Consider the following 18,516-nt stretch of genomic DNA (forward strand, 5'->3'; position numbering starts at 1 on the left):
TTCTCCTCATGCAGATCTTGTAGAAGCTGTCTGAAGTCGGCACTAGCTGGGAGTATGAGCTCGCATCTTAGATCCTCTATCAGGAAGATCTATCCGGTAAGCTCCCACACTAGCCTCGATCTAGAATTCTGTGGGACTCCTAAAATTCTCTTCAGGTATCTAGCCTTTACTCGCTCCAATTCTTCCACCTGTTTGTATTCTCCCACTGATTCTAGACCATGCGTTGGAACAGGTAGTATCTTTAGCCTAAACAGGTCCTTAGCTGCGCTAATCGATAGTTGTGCGATGTTTCTACATCTACATCTATACTCCGCGAGCCACCTTACGGTGTGTGGCGGAGGGTACTTATTGTACCACTATCTGATCCCCCCTTCCCTGTTCCATTCACGAATTGTGCGTGGGAAGAACGACTGCTTGTAAGTCTCCGTATTTGCTCTAATTTCTCGGATCTTTTCGTTGTGATCATTACGCGAGATATATGTGGGCGGTAGTAATATGTTGCCCATCTCTTCCCGGAATGTGCTCTCTCGTAATTTCGATAATAAACCTCTCCGTATTGCGTAACGCCTTTCTTGAAGTGTCCGCCACTGGAGCTTGTTCAGCATCTCCGTAACGCTCTCGCGCTGACTAAATGTCCCCATGACGAATCGCGCTGCTTTTCGCTGGATCATGTCTATCTCTTCTATTAATCCAACCTGGTAAGGGTCCCATACTGATGAGCAATACTCAAGAATCGGACGAACAAGCGTTTTGTAAGCTACTTCTTTCGTCGATGAGTCACATTTTCTTAGAATTCTTCCTATGAATCTCAACCTGGCGCCTGCTTTTCCCACTATTTGTTTTATGTGATCATTCCACTTCAGATCGCTCCGGATAGTAACTCCTAAGTATTTTACGGTCGTTACCGCTTCCAATGATTTACCACCTATGGCATAATCGTACTGGAATGGATTTCTGCCCCTATGTATGCGCATTATATTACATTTATCTACGTTTAGGGAAAGCTGCCAGCTGTCGCACCATGCATTAATCCTCTGCAGGTCCTCCTGGAGTACGTACGAGTCTTCTGATGTTGCTACTTTCTTGTAGACAACCGTGTCATCTGCAAATAGCCTCACGGAGCTACCGATGTTGTCAACTAAGTCATTTATGTATATTGTAAACAATAAAGGTCCTATCACGCTTCCCTGCGGTACTCCCGAAATTACCTCTACATCTGCAGATTTTGAACCGTTAAGAATGACATGTTGTGTTCTTTCTTCTAGGAAATCCTGAATCCAATCACAAACCTGGTCCGATATTCCGTAAGCTCGTATTTTTTTCACTAAACGTAAGTGCGGAACCGTATCAAATGCCTTCCTGAAGTCCAGGAATACGGCATCAATCTGCTCGCCAGTGTCTACGGCACTGTGAATTTCTTGGGCAAATAGGGCGAGCTGAGTTTCACATGATCTCTGTTTGCGGAATCCATGTTGGTTATGATGAAGGAGATTTGTATTATCTAAGAACGTCATAATACGAGAACACAAGACATGTTCCATTATTCTACAACAGATTGACGTAAGCGAAATAGGCCTATAATTATTCGCATCTGATTTATGACCCTTCTTGAAAATGGGAACGACCTGCGCTTTCTTCCAGTCGCTAGGTACTTTACGTTCTTCCAGCGATCTACGATAAATTGCTGATAGAAAGGGGGCAAGTTCTTTAGCATAATCACTGTAGAATCTTAAGGGTACCTCGTCTGGTCCGGATGCTTTTCCGCTACTAAGTGATAGCAGTTGTTTTTCAATTCCGATATCGTTTATTTCAATATTTTCCATTTTGGCGTCCGTGCGACGGCTGAAGTCAGGGACCGTGTTACGATTTTCCGCAGTGAAACAGTTTCGGAACACTGAATTCAGTATTTCTGCCTTTCTTCGGTCGTCCTCTGTTTCGGTTCCATCGTGGTCAACGAGTGACTGAATAGGGGATTTAGATCCGCTTATCGATTTTACATATGACCAAAACTTTTTAGGGTTCTTGTTTAGATTGTTTGCCAATGTTTTATGTTCGAATTCGTTGAATGCTTCTCTCATTGCTCTCTTTACGCTCTTTTTCGCTTCGTTCAGCTTTTCCTTATCAGCTATGATTCGACTACTCTTAAACCTATGATGAAGCTTTCTTTGTTTCCGTAGTACCTTTCGTACATGATTTCATTCACAGCTCTAGTGGCCGCCACTGCTCTAGAACTTATATGTAGTCTGAAACTTTTTCACCTTGTTTGGATTGTGATGCCTAGATATTTAATATTGTGAACCCTCTTCAATGGTTTTCTATTAGATTTGAGGTTCTCTGCTTCAGTGAGTCTTCCTCCTTTCCTCAATCTTACCAACTCCGTCTTTTCTTCATTTATCTTGATGTCGTTTCGTTCCGCCCATTCGCTTAGTGTGTTTAGCGCTACTTGTAGCTTGTCTATATCTGTCGCTGGGATGGCCATGTCATCAGCGTATATGTGCGTGCTTGTTCCTGCCATTCCTTTCGTGACATCGTGCGTGAGGACGTTAAAAAAGACAGGGCTGAGTGGATCGCCTTGGAGGACGCCGTTCGTCTGTGGCAGCCACTCGGATATTGCTATTCCTTCATCTATCTGTTTGGGGTTTTCTGCCAGTATATTCGATATCAGGGTCGTTGTACTCGTTCGTCCTATTAGTTCCTCCAGTTTATCTATTACAACCTTTCTGTTGACCAGGTCGAAGACTTTGGAGTAGTCAACAAAAACCACATATAGCTTTGCTTTGGGCCTTCCTATCGTCTGTTTTATTTGTTCTACCAGGTTTTCTACTGTCAGGGCCGTGGACCGTCCCTTCCTAAACCGAACAGCTCCTTTGCTGAAAGGGATTCGAGCTTCTCTGCCAGCCTTTTAGTGAGGATTCCCGTTATTAGTGTCAGTGGCATGGACTCCAAAGCTATTCCCCTTAGCACTTAAGTGTCCATAATTTTCCTCAATCTCCGAAGAGCTGAGTATTTATAGTTATCACGATTCCTTATCGACGCATTTTTCAAAATGTCACGAAATCACAAAACTGATTCACAACATCTGTTCTTTGGGGCACCCAGTGCAAAATATGTCTTTTAATGAAATGATTATTATGAATAATAGCCAGCTACAGTGCTATGTAAATTGTTTATATTATATTTTATCTCATCGTGAATGAGATAAAATAAACAATTTACATAGCAGTGTAGGTGGCTGTTATTCACAGTCATAATTTTTCACAATATTTGACGCTAAGAATAATGCTTTTATGATCGTAGATTCGAAGTGTTGTCACCATTTCTTCGTATTGTAGAACGTCACATCTCGCCACTTCCTGTGATGGCTGAGGGATAATCGGACCTTTTTCTGACGAATCTTGGCACTCTGCACTGTTCTAAATGGTTTGGGTGAAGCGACAGTTGTGGGAAACGTTGTCAATACTCGTCCAGTGTTGTCATAGGCAAGGAAAGCAAAATCAATGAACACATAGTGTCCGCACTCGTCGTGGAAGCCCTGCGCATCCGCAACAATGCTCACACTTGGAGGAACCACGACGGAATGTCTTTGGTGTGATGCAGTACCGCCACTTTTATGCATTCGCTGCACAATTCCTGTGAGAGACGATTAATTAATAATACGATCGTGCAACAGTAATACGTACGCCACTGTGTTTGGTGGAAAATTGCTTGATGATTCAAATTTAGTGTAGGTATCTATAGCGGCTGTGCTGATGTTTTCGTTTAGCTTCTAGCAATCAATCACAACTGGTGCTAATTCCTTAAACTTCTGTGAATTGCGCATACATCCTAATTCATCGCCCTCATAGAAAACACATCTAGATCTCGATTACACATCGTACAGTAGACTGATAGTGTCATTATTCCAGTCAAGCTGTAGATTATCGTATGAATAACATCGAATTCAGGAGCACTTTTGCATTGGTTAGGTTACAGCTGCCGAATACGCTGAAAGACTAGTCACATTTCCTCTCCTGTTTGTTTGCAGCCACAGAATAATTAATGGAGGCGTTTCTAGTTGAACAGCCATCTTAATCGACCAGCTATGTTTGGAAGCCATTGGAAGAGCTGGGTACTTCTAGAGTTCCCACGATCAGAAACTTAGGGATAGTTGAAGTCCAGATTTAGGTGGGTCTCACACGATATAGGAATGTGCTGTAATTTCCACAGAGATTTATCCAAAACAATTTTATTTTCTGCTGCTTGCACTTTTTGAATGTATGCATTATTATCTGTTGCGCTTCTAATGAGAATCATTTCATGTTTAGCATTCAAAATGGTTCTCTTATTGTCCTCAAAGGACCACATAAACTTTTTGAAAAGGTGCACGTTCTAAAGCGATTACTTATCGATCCTTCAATGAACCATCTTGTAATCTGTAGAAAATTCAGGTGTGAATTTGATGTCGATACGTAAGTTTTCAGTGTTGATGCGATTCCAATGTTTCTTGTTCAGTCCATCTCAACGTCATTAAGTTTGTATCATATCTATTGAAACAGGAAGGCAAATCATTACAGGTGAGTCTCGATGTTTCTGATGAAGCTTCTCCATCGTTCTTCATAACTGTGCCTTCAAAGTATGGGAAACTACTGCTCGAAATTATTAACTCATCTCGATCCTGAGTCAGTATTCGTATCTAGAGCTGTTATTACTGAGAGTCGTCGAAGCAAATGTTTTGTGAGATGTGTATTGCTGACGAGCGATTCGTTCATCATAATGAACTGGTGTTGTCATTTTGACGCCACTGCGAGGTTTCGGTCCAATCGACTTGAGGAACTTGTAATTCTGATGTGTTATCGCCTTGTTCTTCCACAGCATAGTGGCACGCTGCCTGGCGTGTGGGTTGTTTTTATACCTTAATACCATGGCGTACTGACTGGTAGGTGGGCGGTTTTGATATCTTACTCCCATGGTGCTGTTTGAAATGAAGACATACCAAAATTTCTACTCCTCAAAAATAAACCAGTTTTCCGTCCTGGTCAATGACGTTGAAGTCGAGATTGTATAATGTTCGAACAGTCACTGGGAGATACATTGGACTACTGGGAACCTCAACGAGTTTATATCCTGGTCCCAATGGATGAAAGAACCTGTAGATAGTATGTATTACTGGTTCGTTCATTTGCAAATTCTTAGTGATATTACACTCGACACAAGTCCTACTAACAGGAAGAACATCCATTGTACTTTTACTGCAAAAGTCTATTATATGTTAATAGTTTTTATTCCTTTTTTAATGTATTAAATTTTACACGTAAGTCAAAGTTTTTTATAGATCGTTTTGTAATTGCATTAAATCGTCTGTGTCATACCGGACAGGAGGAAATTCCAAGAGCTAGCAAGGAAGTTAATTGTTCAGCTCAGTGAGGTTTGGAATGCTGTTATAGATTTCCAGATTGATCAACGCAACACTCCATTCACCTTTTTTAGATGTGTTGCAGTGAAATAATTTGCACTTAAAAAAGTCGTGAGCTCTTTTAGAGTCAGAGTTTACGATATGATATCCAAGGCTCAAATGATGTGGAGATGTGTACGGTTCTTGTATTTATGCAAAATCGTTCAAATGGCTCTGAGCACTATGGGACTTAACTTCTGAGGTCATCAGTCCCCTAGAACTTAGAACTACTTAAACCTAACTAACCTAAGGACAGCACACATATCCATGCCCGAGGCAGAATTCGAACCTGCGACCGTAGCGGTCGTTCGGTTCCAGACTGTTCGGTCACCCAGGCCGGCTCTTTTCGTGCATTTGTCACTAGAAACATTATACACAGATGCCCACAGAGACATGAATGAAAATCTTGGTAGTGTTGAAAACTATAGAACATGCGACTGTTGGTGAAGTATCAGTGCAATTCTTTCTATGGGCATCTATACAAAAAAAAAAAAAAGAACTTCACGTTGTTCTATTTTCTCTTCACATACATAACCCAGTGCGTTCCAGATCCTCCTGCAACGTCTAAATTCACGATACCACAGTCCTTACATTTCCAAATCTTTGTTAGCAACGTATTCATCATAGCAACACCATGAAATCTTAGTATTTTGAGTTTCTTGAGATATTTAAGCAGATTGGTACTGATATGCGGTCAGTCAGGTAGTATGGTTATGGGATTTTTTAAAAAAATAAACAGTCCAAGCTATTTTCTTTATGGTTCTAAATATAAGACTTTACCGATAGCGACGGCAGGCATTATCCTACTATGCCTTTTACATTCCTGTAGCTGCTTCCGAGCATTTTGTACATTCTTCACTGTTTGGGCTATGGTGGCAGCGCCCCTCGCCAATGACACAATTGCCTATATCTCCCAAAAAAATGGTTCAAATGGCTCTGACCACTATGGGACTTAACTTCTGTGGTCATCAGTCCCCTAGAACTTAGAACTACTTAAACCTAACTAACCTAAGGACATCACACACATCCATGCCCGAGACAGGATTCGAACCTGCGACCGGAGCGGTCACGCGGTTCCAGACTGAAGCGCCTTTAACCGCACGGCCACACCGGCCGGCGCCTATATCTCCACTAACGCTGGAATTAGAAATGGTAGAACTGCACCAGGTGTTTTAGGTACTGGCAAGACCCTTGGCGTTTTAACACGACTTATTCTTAAACCTTTCTGCTTCGTCTTCATGAAGCTTTTTGCCACTACCACCGCTGAAAAAATGTTCAAATGTGTGTGAAATCTTATGGGACTTAACTGCTAAGGTCATCAGTCCCTAAAACTTACACACTACTTAACGTAAATTATCCTAAGTACAAACACACACACCCATGCCCGAGGGAGGATTCGAACCTCCGCCGGGACCAGCCGCACAGTCCATGACTGCAGCGCCTGAGACCGCTCGGCTAATGCCGCGCGGCTACCACCGCCGATTTGATGCAGTTGTTTTATACACCGAATAGGTCCCTTCTTATTCAGTGTGTGACGAGGGCATACATTACTTGTTTGAAATTTATTCTACTACCAAATTAAAGGTTGGTGTGCACAGATTTATCTAATGCGAATGTCACAGTGTGTTGCCCTATGACTGCATCCCTTCTGCGACGTATTTGCTTCGATTTTCAGCGTGATGTTCTGTCAAATCTTGATTTTCAGCGTATACTATATCATGTTCCTTGGACGTCTCATCTTGTAGATTAATCTCCTTATCATCACAGGCCAGACATTTTCTCAGTTTCGTTCCAGGACCACAGAAATTGTATCCAGGAAGATGAATCTTGACTGGCAGTTTATCGAGAATGCCACAATTAATTCATTTACTAGCAATCATGTTATGCCACTGCACTGTCTGAGGTTTTGTCCACCCTGTTAGGCAGCAAATCAAGAGCGTTCACTCAATTGTTTTGTGATTCTGGAGAGCCAAGCCATTGCGCCAACGCTCTGTCCCCGTGACGCCTTATGACAGGCTCTACAAGAAAAAGTTCGGTTCTAAACTTTTCTCTAACTCCTCTGTGTAAAAACTCCCTGCAATTTCTTCACTATCGGTGAATTTGCAAATTTCTCCATAGCTTGCAACATACTGAGAGGGTTACGTTTTGGTACACTGCCTTTTGTACAGAACCTCATCGAAGTTTCGCCTATATCGCCCCTCATTCAATTTCATCATTTTATCTCTAACCAGGAATCCATACTGTGAGTTATTGCAGCAATCCCTTCATACGGTTGTTATGAATTCATTGAATGACAGGTTGGTTCCTTGGGAAATACGCTTTATATTCAGTTTGTCCCGATTAAAAGCTATAATAAGGTTTGCTTTTTTCCGGATCAACTGCTTCGGGGTCCTAAAATATGTCTGGCTCCAATAAAAAATATCAATGGGCATTTTCAACCTCTCGCGGCGTAATGAATAGTCCATTAAATTTCGGGCATACAGCCGCGCAAATAAAATACGTGGCCGAAATATTTGCGGAAGAAAAAATTTGCGAGGCTGCATGCCCGAAATTTAATGTGCTAAAAAATATCAACTTGCATATGATGACCAAAGCAGAAGTCTTTCCTGATTTCATCCTGTTTTTGTATAGCACCATAGTCAAATATTAATACACTGTTCGGCTTCAGTTTTTCACGCGGAGGAATATCGTTCCTTTCGCTGAACGTCTGGTATCTTTCCCCTTCAATGCCATGGAATAACTCCTGCAATAGTTGATATTTTGTCTGAAAGAGGGCTTTTTACAAAAAAAAAAAAAAAAAAAGTACGTGCTCGGTGCGGCCCCTCTCAGGATGTGTTAAAACAGTCATAACTGCATTACTCTTTCCACTCCATGAAGAAGTCACAATTAAAGCGCAAATGTTATCGGGTAGTAGTCAATCATTCTTCTTCTTCCTCCTTCGGTTTCCAGCATCGTCACTGCTGAACCAGTCCGCTACCACAAATCCCTTTTGAAGATGATGTTTCGTCCACTCCCCCATGACAACAATTACATGCAGACTGGCATACAGAACCTTTTAAAGAGACCATACACTCTCCATAAACACTTTCATGTTGGAGGGTATATAAACAGACTTAAATATTAGCGCAGGTCTACGCCAATATGTGACACACTTGGGTCACAATACTATCTTCATTCTGCCGCAACATGTATCATACAATTTAGCGATGGTTTGTTCCGATGGACACAAAGTTCGGCGAGCAGACTCCAAAACCACCATGTCTCGCAGAACTGGTGACATTCGATTGCCACCTTAGTTATCAGTCTACAGCGTACTTTATACTATGACTTGTGTACGTTAGGTTCTTAAGCGTCTCTTCCTGCAGATGTTAGTTAGTTAGTTAGGTGTTCCACTGATCATTCTCACCGTAACCGTTATGATATGGGACGTGTAGATTGCATAAGAAATACACAAATGAATGAAGATTTTTTTTTAAGCTTAAAATTTTTGTTACCTACCCACGCCCTTAAGTGGCACAAAATTCATACGTTATACCTATAGATTTATTTATTCCTATTTAAGAATTCATCTGTGGTATAGAAGGAGTTGTCTAGGAGATATGACTTCGATTTATTTTTAAAACTGCTACTGCTGTCTGTTAGACATTTTATTTTATCTGGTAATTTAGCGAAAAGTTTTAGAGCAGCGTATTTTACCCCTTTCTGTGCCAAAGATAGGTTAAGTAGAGGACAGTGTAAGTCTTTCTTTCTTCTGGTATTATAATCATGAACGTCACTGTTGTTTTTAAACTGGTCGACGTTGTTGAGAACAAATTTTATTACTGAGTAAATGTATTGTGAGGCTGTTGTAAGAATTCCTAACCTTCTAAAGAGATGCTTACAAGATGTGCGACTATGAGCCCCAGACATTATTCTAACCACTTTCTTTTGAGCAGTAAATACATTTTGCCTAAGTGTTGAGTTACCCCAAAATATTATTCCGTATGACATCAGAGAGTGAAAGTATGCAAAGTATGTTAGATTGCTAATTTATGTATCCTCAAAATTAGCAGTTATTCTGATTGCAAAAGTTGCTGAACCTAGATGCTTTAGGAGATCCAAGATACGAATTTTCCAGCTAAGATTCTCATCTATATGCACATCCAAAAACTTAGTATGCTCTGCCCTGGCTACTGACTTCTGTTGATGTGTTTTATTTACTGAAGGAACTGCAGTCCTTGCAGTAGAACATTAGATGTACTGTGTTTTTTCAAAGTTCAGAACAACCCCACTCGCAGAAAACCAATCAATAACCTTTCCAAAGACATTAGTTGTACCATTTACTATTGGAGTTTCTTTTACTGGATTAATAATGATGCTTGTATCATGAGCACAGTCAGTTTAGCTTCTTGTTTCAGATAAGAAGGGAGGTCATTCACATATATACTCTCTGCCGTTACGTATTGTAATTTTTTCAGGGAAGACTCCTTCTGTGACAGTACTATCCTCCAGCATTATTGAGGGCAAGTGAACGTTGTCGTGGAATAGTGCGGAAATATGCATTGACGTGGATTTTCGTATACGACTACCGGATAGAAATCTTGGTCAGATGTAATGCCAAATCTGGCGCATTTACAGCGTATGCTGTTTAAACTACAGCTAACGCTAAACAACATAATTACCACGTCATGTGGTCTCCTCATCTCCCCTGCTGCGGCTGTTATACGCAAGAGCAATTGATCGATCGCTGTTTATCTACATTTTTGGCAAAAGTGTGAGAAACTTTAAAAAAATTATAAATGACGTATGCTGGCTCCTACGGCCAGTTCATAGTTACAATGAACAAGGTAATGATTTTTGTGGAGCGACTCTTCTCAGCATTAACTTAAGCGAAAGCAGTGAATGTATACTACAGGTCAGATTAGCTGATGTGTCGACCATTATGTCTCTACTTAGTGATTGCACAATTTTGGTGTATTCGAGAAGACGTATTTAACCTAGACGTTGTGGGTATTCCTGAATATGTTATGACGATTCAGTTAGAGGATTATGGTTTCCATGTGAACAATGAGCGACCTTCGACCATCTATTCCATATTCGAATGGCTGAACACACAAAATATTTTTCAAGTATTTTTGGACTTCTATAGGAAACTTACTGAAAGTCTTAACAGTTTAATTGCAATATGCTTCCTGTTTCCTACATAGCTTATACCTCGGCTCTGTGACATCTCACACAGATTTAAGTTACTACATGAAGTGTTTAAAAGTGCTGAACTTCTTTCTCTGTGTGAGCCAATGTAGATGCCTGAATGATGGATCTCCACCCATTAAACTGCATTGTGTTGGTTGTAAAAATGGAAAAGACTAAATGATTCTTTTCCTACTTACTGTGTATTTATTTTGTAAATGTTTACCAAGCCATGACTCTTATTTCAATGGGAAACAGCTGGTCCTCGCTCACTCAATCCTTCTGTCACGAGCGGTCATATTAGTCACACATAGCTTAGCTCATTTCTCACGGAGCCGATAAACGGCTTGCGCTACTGACTGTCTCAAAGAGTGTTTCATATCTGACACTAATTCACTTCTGACCGACTCAGAGACATCGACCCGGCAGATGGCGGCAGTATCGTGCGTGGCGGTACTGACACCGCCGGGGCTGGTACTAAAACCTCTAGGGGCGGTGGCCTGGAGGCGGTGCTCCGACTCTCGATACGAGGAAGCAATGTATTCTTTCAATAGGCTGCCGAATAGGTGGAGGTCTGAAATATCAACAACTCTTTACACACACCCTGAGCCTAATTCTCTTTAGGTACATTTTTAGTGGCAGCAGACATTTTAGAAAATAGCTGCCGTTTGTAGGCCTCAAACTCGGCCTCTGTGGCTTTCAAGCCAATCAGTGGCGTTATTTACAACGGACCGCCATTTGTGAAATCTCCATCTACATTATTTACTGGTTCTACAGACACACTTTGGCATAGGGAATATAAGGGGAATTTGTACACTGCTACACTTGGTTCATTGTTTCACTAGTTTTACTCAAGGAGTCTACGAACTCATAGCAAGCGACTCTTACATACGACTGTCTATGACACAGTCATTCCTTAACAATCGTTATTGCACAGTACATATCTCTATTTTCACAACACTCGAATATTTTAAGTGTACCTGTATGTTGACAGGCAACGGCCTTGCCGCAGTGGATACACCGGTTCGCGTCAGATCACCGAAGTTAAGCGCTGTCGGCCGTGGCCGGCACTTGGGTGGGTGACAACCCGGGTCGCCTTGCGTTGTTACCATTTTTCGGGGTGCACTAAGCCTCGTGATACCAATTGAGGAGCTACTCGACCGAATAGTAGCGGCTGCGTTCAAAGAAAACCATCATAACGACCAGGAGAGCAGTGTGCTGACGACACGCCCCTCCTATCCGCATCCTCAGCTGAGGATGACACGGCTGTCGGATGGTCCCGGTGGGCCACATGTGGCCTGATGACGGAATGCTTTTGTATGTTCTTACCCCATGAAGTTAATTCTAACACAGCTTCACCGTGCATATCAGCTATGGTGACTTTACTGCCTAGCAGTTGAGTGTCAGTCGGAGTGTGGGAAGAATCATACTCGTCTGTCATGGCCGGCCGAAGTGGCCGTGCGGTTAAAGGCGCTGCAGTCTGGAACCGCAAGACCGCTACGGTCGCAGGTTCGAATCCTGCCTCGGGCATGGATGTTTGTGATGTCCTTAGGTTAGTTAGGTTTAACTAGTTCTAAGTTCTAGGGGACTAATGACCTCAGCAGTTGAGTCCCATAGTGCTCAGAGCCATTTGAACCATTCGTCTGTCATGTTATCCTTTATACAAACCATCATGCTGCTCATATTTTCCCACTCGTATCATGAATATTAACCCTTTAACTGTTCTGGACGTGTTAACGCGAGCGCATTTGTACCTGTCCCTGTGTGCTCTCAACTTGTTTACTGGCGCCACTAGTCCTCCTTACCTGGTACTCTGAGCGTGTCTACGCGTAGACACGCTCAGAGTACCAGGCGGAAGGACTGGTGGCGCCAGTAAACACGTTCCGAGCACACAGGGACAGGTACAAAGGCGAGTGCGTTAACACGTCCAGAGCAGTTCAAGGGTTAAACTTTAGAATCAACACATTGCGCCTTTTTAGTTTCAATAAACACAAAAAAAATGGCTCTGAGCACTATGGGACTTAACTGCTGAGGTCATCAGTCCCCTATAACTTAGAACTACGTAAACCTTACTAACCTAAGGACATCACACACATCCATGCCCGAGGCAAGATTCGAACCTGCGACCGTAGCGGTCGCGCGGTTCCAGACTTTAGCGCCTCAATGATCACAGCAAAGTCACTATCCTAATCCAGACCCACATTTACTAGTTTAGATCCACATGCAGTAACATTATATGTGCTTGCGAACAGTAATATTCTTGATGATGGTCTTGCCTGAAGGTCAGCGAGCTGTGGCAGCTACAGTGGCGGGACGGCTGCCGCTGCTGCTGTGGTACCGTATAGTTGAACAAAGGCAGCTGCTGCACCTTTGGTACAGTATAGTTGATAAACACCAAGTCCGATAAATCACGAATCCCATTTGAGGGTCGCTGCTGCAACAGCAATGTGACCAGTAGCATGTGGGGGCCTTCAAACAACAGTTCTGTTGCCACAGGTTGAGAGGCGTGTTGCGCTGCTGGAACATTAGCAAACCATAAGTATACATTTGAATAATTCTATTTTTAATAAAATATCAATATTTATATTATTATTAGATACTTATTCCAATCTTATTCCTCTTGTGCATGGCGGTAGTGCGTAGTCCGTGCTGCTGTCGGTGCTTCATCATCCTCTCAATACAAACTTCAGACTTGGAATGACGAAGGGCTCAGGCTGTCGGATTCATAATATTATAAAGGGAAAGGAGGGGAGAGCTCTGTTTCTGTTGGTCCTCGGGAAGGGGAGAGGTATCTCGCTATTTTATTGTGCTCACATTGGGTGAGAGAGTTCCCGCCACTTTAATGCCACGTGACGACTATAGAGGTAGGCTGTGATACTGAATACAGCTCGCACAGTTGTCTGGGTGATTCGTATGGGTGACCCTGATCAATTCCCTCTGGTTCCCCGCGGGAGAGGATGTTGGGGTTACCAAGGAGCCCAAGTGTGTAACCTGACAATGGCTGTCCTTATCAGTGACCTTGAGATAAAATAGTTGCCTGTTACAGAACATACATTACTATTCTAATGTTACTTCGCAAAAATATTCTGTAAAGTTTTTGAATAGAATCCCAACAGCATTTCGTGAAAGTGGGTATGAAGACAAGCGAGAACAACCAACTGCTGAAGATAACGTAATAGGCTCTTATGCTACACAGCTCTAATAAATTTAGGAATAATGCAGCATTTTCAATGATTCTGTTCCATTTATAACACTGCTTGTGACTGTTTTTTGACAATGAACTCCTGGGGAGAATAGATGTTTTCTGATACTATTGTTGATATGCCAAATTTTTAAACAACTGCCTAAGTAAGATTTGAGGGTGTATGCCACACATATTATTCTCGAAATGCGTCTGTTTACAATGAATACTGTGTGTCGTAACGTGGAACTGCCCTAGAATATTATTCCATAGGTCGGTAATAATAATAGATGCAGAATAAATCTAGGACTCTGATGCTGTGACCACTAAAATCAGCAGTCATACACAGAACAAATGTTATTGAATTCAAGCGTTCTCGATCTTTAATATTTGATTTTCACTCCAGGAATATCGAACATTTGTATTTTAGAAATCGTTTCGTTGACACTCAGTTGTTAATGAGGACGTTGTGTTGGTTCTTCTATAGATGTACAAGAATTGTGCTTTTTCTGGGTATTACAACATTCACTGAAATCCAATCAATAATTTCTGCGAAAATGTGACTTATGAGTCCTTCTGCAGCTGTGCGTCTGCTAAATCTGGTCATTATCCTTGTCTCATTAGGAAATACAGTTGTTTCTGCTTCATCAGTGTAAGGTCGAAGACAGTTTATATGAGGCAAAAGTGTCGAAGTCTTTAGAACATTAATACGAAGTTCCAGTATCTCTACTAAATATGATTCTGAAGCTCATAGTATCTACACATATAACTGTTTTTATTTTACCTGTTTATGATGATAGGCCTTTTATATGAAGCCAGAAAATACAACTCTCTGGAAAACCACTAAGTAGCTATCTCAAGTTATCTACATCACTAATCGGCCATTCAAACTTATATTTCTGGCAGAGGGTTCATCGAACTACTTTCACATTGTTTCTCTGCCGGTCCACTGTAGCTCAGCACGCGAGTTTTGATTTGTATTATTTTGCGACTATGACCATTTCTCCATACGTAGGTGAGTGTCATCAAAATATTTTCGCATTCCGAGGAGAACGTTGGAGACTCAGGTTTTGTGAGAAATTTGTGAGAAGATCTCACCGCAACAAAGAAACCTTTGTTTTAATGATAACCACCCGAACTTGCGTATCATATCCGAGACACTCTATCCCCTAGTTCGAAATAAAACAATACGAGAGACTCTTCTTTTAACTCTTTCGATGTCCTCCGTCAAGTTTTAAAGATCCGTTACTGCACAGCAATGCTCCAGCAGAGGACGGACAAGCGTCATGTATCCAGTCTCTTTAGTAGACCTGTTGCATCTTCTAAGTGCTCTGCCAATAAAAGCCAGTCTCTCCTTTTCTTTCTTCCCCATAAAATTATTTACGTGATCTGATGCTGAATGATAGTTCTCTGAGTTCCTCAATATGGCACTCGGATCAAAATCAATGACATATACACTGAATCAATTACTTGTTGTTTCTTGAAAGGTGTAAACATTTAGTTTCACCAAAACGCTGTGATCTGAACAGTCGAATAGCTTAGGCAGAAAACAAAAAAAAAAATTCTTTATAGGTGACGTGTGGACATTCAAATAAAAGGCTGGTGAAGAAATCCCTGTTTAGAATCCTCTCACCCATTTTGAAGGGTGTTGCCTTTTCCTAATCGTTTGAGGAGAACGGAAATAATGAGACCAGCCGATAATTATTCATATCTGTCATAGTAACCGTGTTAAATTGATATAAAAGTGACATATTTAAGACATAAACTCATATTCTTAAGTGAAGACTGAATGAACCGAAAAGAGGAGTAACGATGCTTGGTGTTTATTTAAGAATTTGAATACTGTACTGGAAAGTAAATTTGCTTAACATGTAAAGCAAAAAGTTTATGGTGAAGTCCGAATCTGAACAATGGACAATGAACCGTAAATATATACATACTGACGAAACACGTGTGTTACACACCATAGGTGGAATTATAAATGATTAGAGTTGTAAATCTATGTGATAGAACGTGAACTTTTCTTCCTTTCCTTGCCTTTGCACCTCCATGCAACTGCAGCGATTTGTACTATATTATATTCATAAAGGGATATATTGCTGCTTCCCGCACGTATTGCTTCATATCGTTTACACCTAGCTGATAAATAATTTTAGACGGCGTTCTCAGCTCGATGATCCTGATGAAGATTTGCGGGTGAGGGCGCTAAATAACGAGGTAATCAGCGTTCTCAGTTCAAACAGAATGACGTATGAGACCACGTTTACTAATATACCAATTACACAATCGATAACGCATCACGTATCTATTAAAAGCTTCGATTTACCACACGATTCTGTCCATTCGCTTACAAGTACTAGTGATTCCGCGACGTGGAAGAGCCATACAAAATTTAGATGAAATCTAAAGTAACGTGTGATAAACTGTTAATCTGTGGCATGCTTGTGTGTCGTAACTGCTCATGAAAGGCAGAGAACCGAGCTAGAGTCAGTTCCTCATCTTCATCTTGTAACATATTAGCAACTCTGTCAGTTACACCAGACAAAATGATATTTTTCATGTGACCAGTATGAATATCAAAAAAATCGTTCTTGTGAATCTTTAATCAAATATGGTATTCTGAAAGCGCTGGTTCAAAGTCGATTCAGGATTCCACTATAAAGCGTGGGAGCTACCGTCATAGTGATGCATATTGAAGAGGTAAACTGAAGTACAATCTAACCGGATCTTTAAATTGACTGGCGACGTGAGTAAGGCGGAACGGATCATATCACTATGAATGGAGAGTAATCAACACGCAGATATGAGATTGATGATGGTAAAGTTCAGTACAAGGAGGGAGTGCTATATTTTAATGTCTCAACGCCGGGGAAATCATTAGAGACGTAAGCCTCAGTGAGGTACGAATGGGGTAAGAAAATAGACCGCGAAGGTGTTTAATAAACAACGCCCCGTGCTCACGTTTTATTTAGGAACAACAGAGGGAACGAAAGAAGGTATTACGGCATAAAGTCAAGCGCCGGCACGTCATTCGGGAACGACAAAGAAGAGAGTGTTGTGAAAAGACGCCGGCCAATTGCGCGCTGACCAGGCCTCCCTCCAAGACGACAACGCAACAGCAGTGGCTCCTATGTGAAGAGGACATAAGCGCCGCGACCGACTGGTGACGGCCAGACTTGTGTAGCAGCGTCAACGCTAGTTACTTCGCTTGTACTGCCTATGTAGCTCAGACTTGTGATTGTCTATACTGAAGAAGATTGCTTGTTTTGTATGTCACCTTTCGCTTGCGCCCTTTCTATGTAATTGTGAAAGTTAAGTATTGTGATTTACTTTCTTGTAATAAAACTCATTAGTACGATTTGTTTGAATGTTGTCTAACGTTCCGAGACAGCGGGTTTCCTAGACTCCACATATTTGACGACGAGCATGGAGACATAATAGAAGGAGTACTGAACAAGAATATGGACGCCACGTCGTTAAACGGTACTGGTCATGTCGCCGTCGCTGACTGACAAGATCAGCGATTACTGTCTCTATCTTAAGAGAATTACACCGTCATATACAGACCGGCAAATGTGGAAAAGTTACACTTCGCTAAGTGCAAATACAGGCGCCCTGGAGTAAATTAGCAAGAGATCAGTCGTTCAGCTCTCTGTTCATAACTTATTTGCGAGAGAATCCAAATAAAGGCATGTCGTGCTGATTAACTGTAACGCGGAGCCTTTTCTTCCGACTCTGCCAGTGACGGAGGCTGCAGTGAAAGGGCTTGTTAGCGAGCGGAGGGGCGCAACCCCCCAGGGACGTCCCACTCCAGCCTGTCTACTATAATTCTGTTTCCACCCCGGCGAGAGGGAGTTAGTCTGCACTAATTAACAAGGAATTACAACTTAAAAAATATATAAATGAAAGTCGAAAGGGTGAAGTGTGTGGATTCCGTGCCAGAAGTAAAGAACCTGAGCAGGGAGGCGGGGAAGGGATGAAAAATATCATCATCGGGCTGCCATTGCGTCCGCGGCTAATCCAATCAACATTAGCGGGATTAGGGCGCGGGGCTGGCTAAAGCTCTTACGTGGAGCCCACGCTGCGCATATGTTTCAATCACATCGCGGCGAATCCATTGAAGTGGCGGGCGCCTGGACGCAGGTGGCCGCGCTTCCTTTGTGGTGTTTATTACGCCGCCGCAAACCTCCCCGCTGCATTGTTCCGCTCCGTCATAACCGCAACGCCGCCTCCAGTTAATTCCGGCGCCAAATTAAACACCGCCGCTACTGCACTATGTCAGTGTTACACTCGGGGTCACCAAATGAAACTTTACTGCGCCTTATCACCTTCACAGAGACAGGGATTAAGCGTCCCGTGTTCTGGTCGCATAACTATCTCAGAAATACGGCAAGCGTGGGTAATACGTAAATTTGCTAATTATACACACTGCGGTGTTCATCACTGTCTCGTCACACGCTTCTTCAGAGCTGAGCAGGCATCTCTCCACGGTTTCATCTGAGAAGTCTCAAACCTTCTAATAAATCGCACTCTGAATCTTTCTGCATGGTGAATTACTTCTAATTTTACTTGTTAGGAAAATTAGTGGAAGCCGACCTCGCAGATTCTTGCAAAAGTTGCAGCGCTCGTGTTTTGTCTGACATTTCATGCTGCAGTAGAGGGTGCTGCATGTGTGGACTAACTGTTCCTGTTCGAAACTGTATTTAGCACGATTCTTCTCACCTATCAACATAGA

This window comes from Schistocerca serialis, chromosome 3, assembly GCF_023864345.2.
Source record: "Schistocerca serialis cubense isolate TAMUIC-IGC-003099 chromosome 3, iqSchSeri2.2, whole genome shotgun sequence".
Classification (NCBI taxonomy): Eukaryota; Metazoa; Arthropoda; class Insecta; order Orthoptera; family Acrididae; genus Schistocerca; species Schistocerca serialis.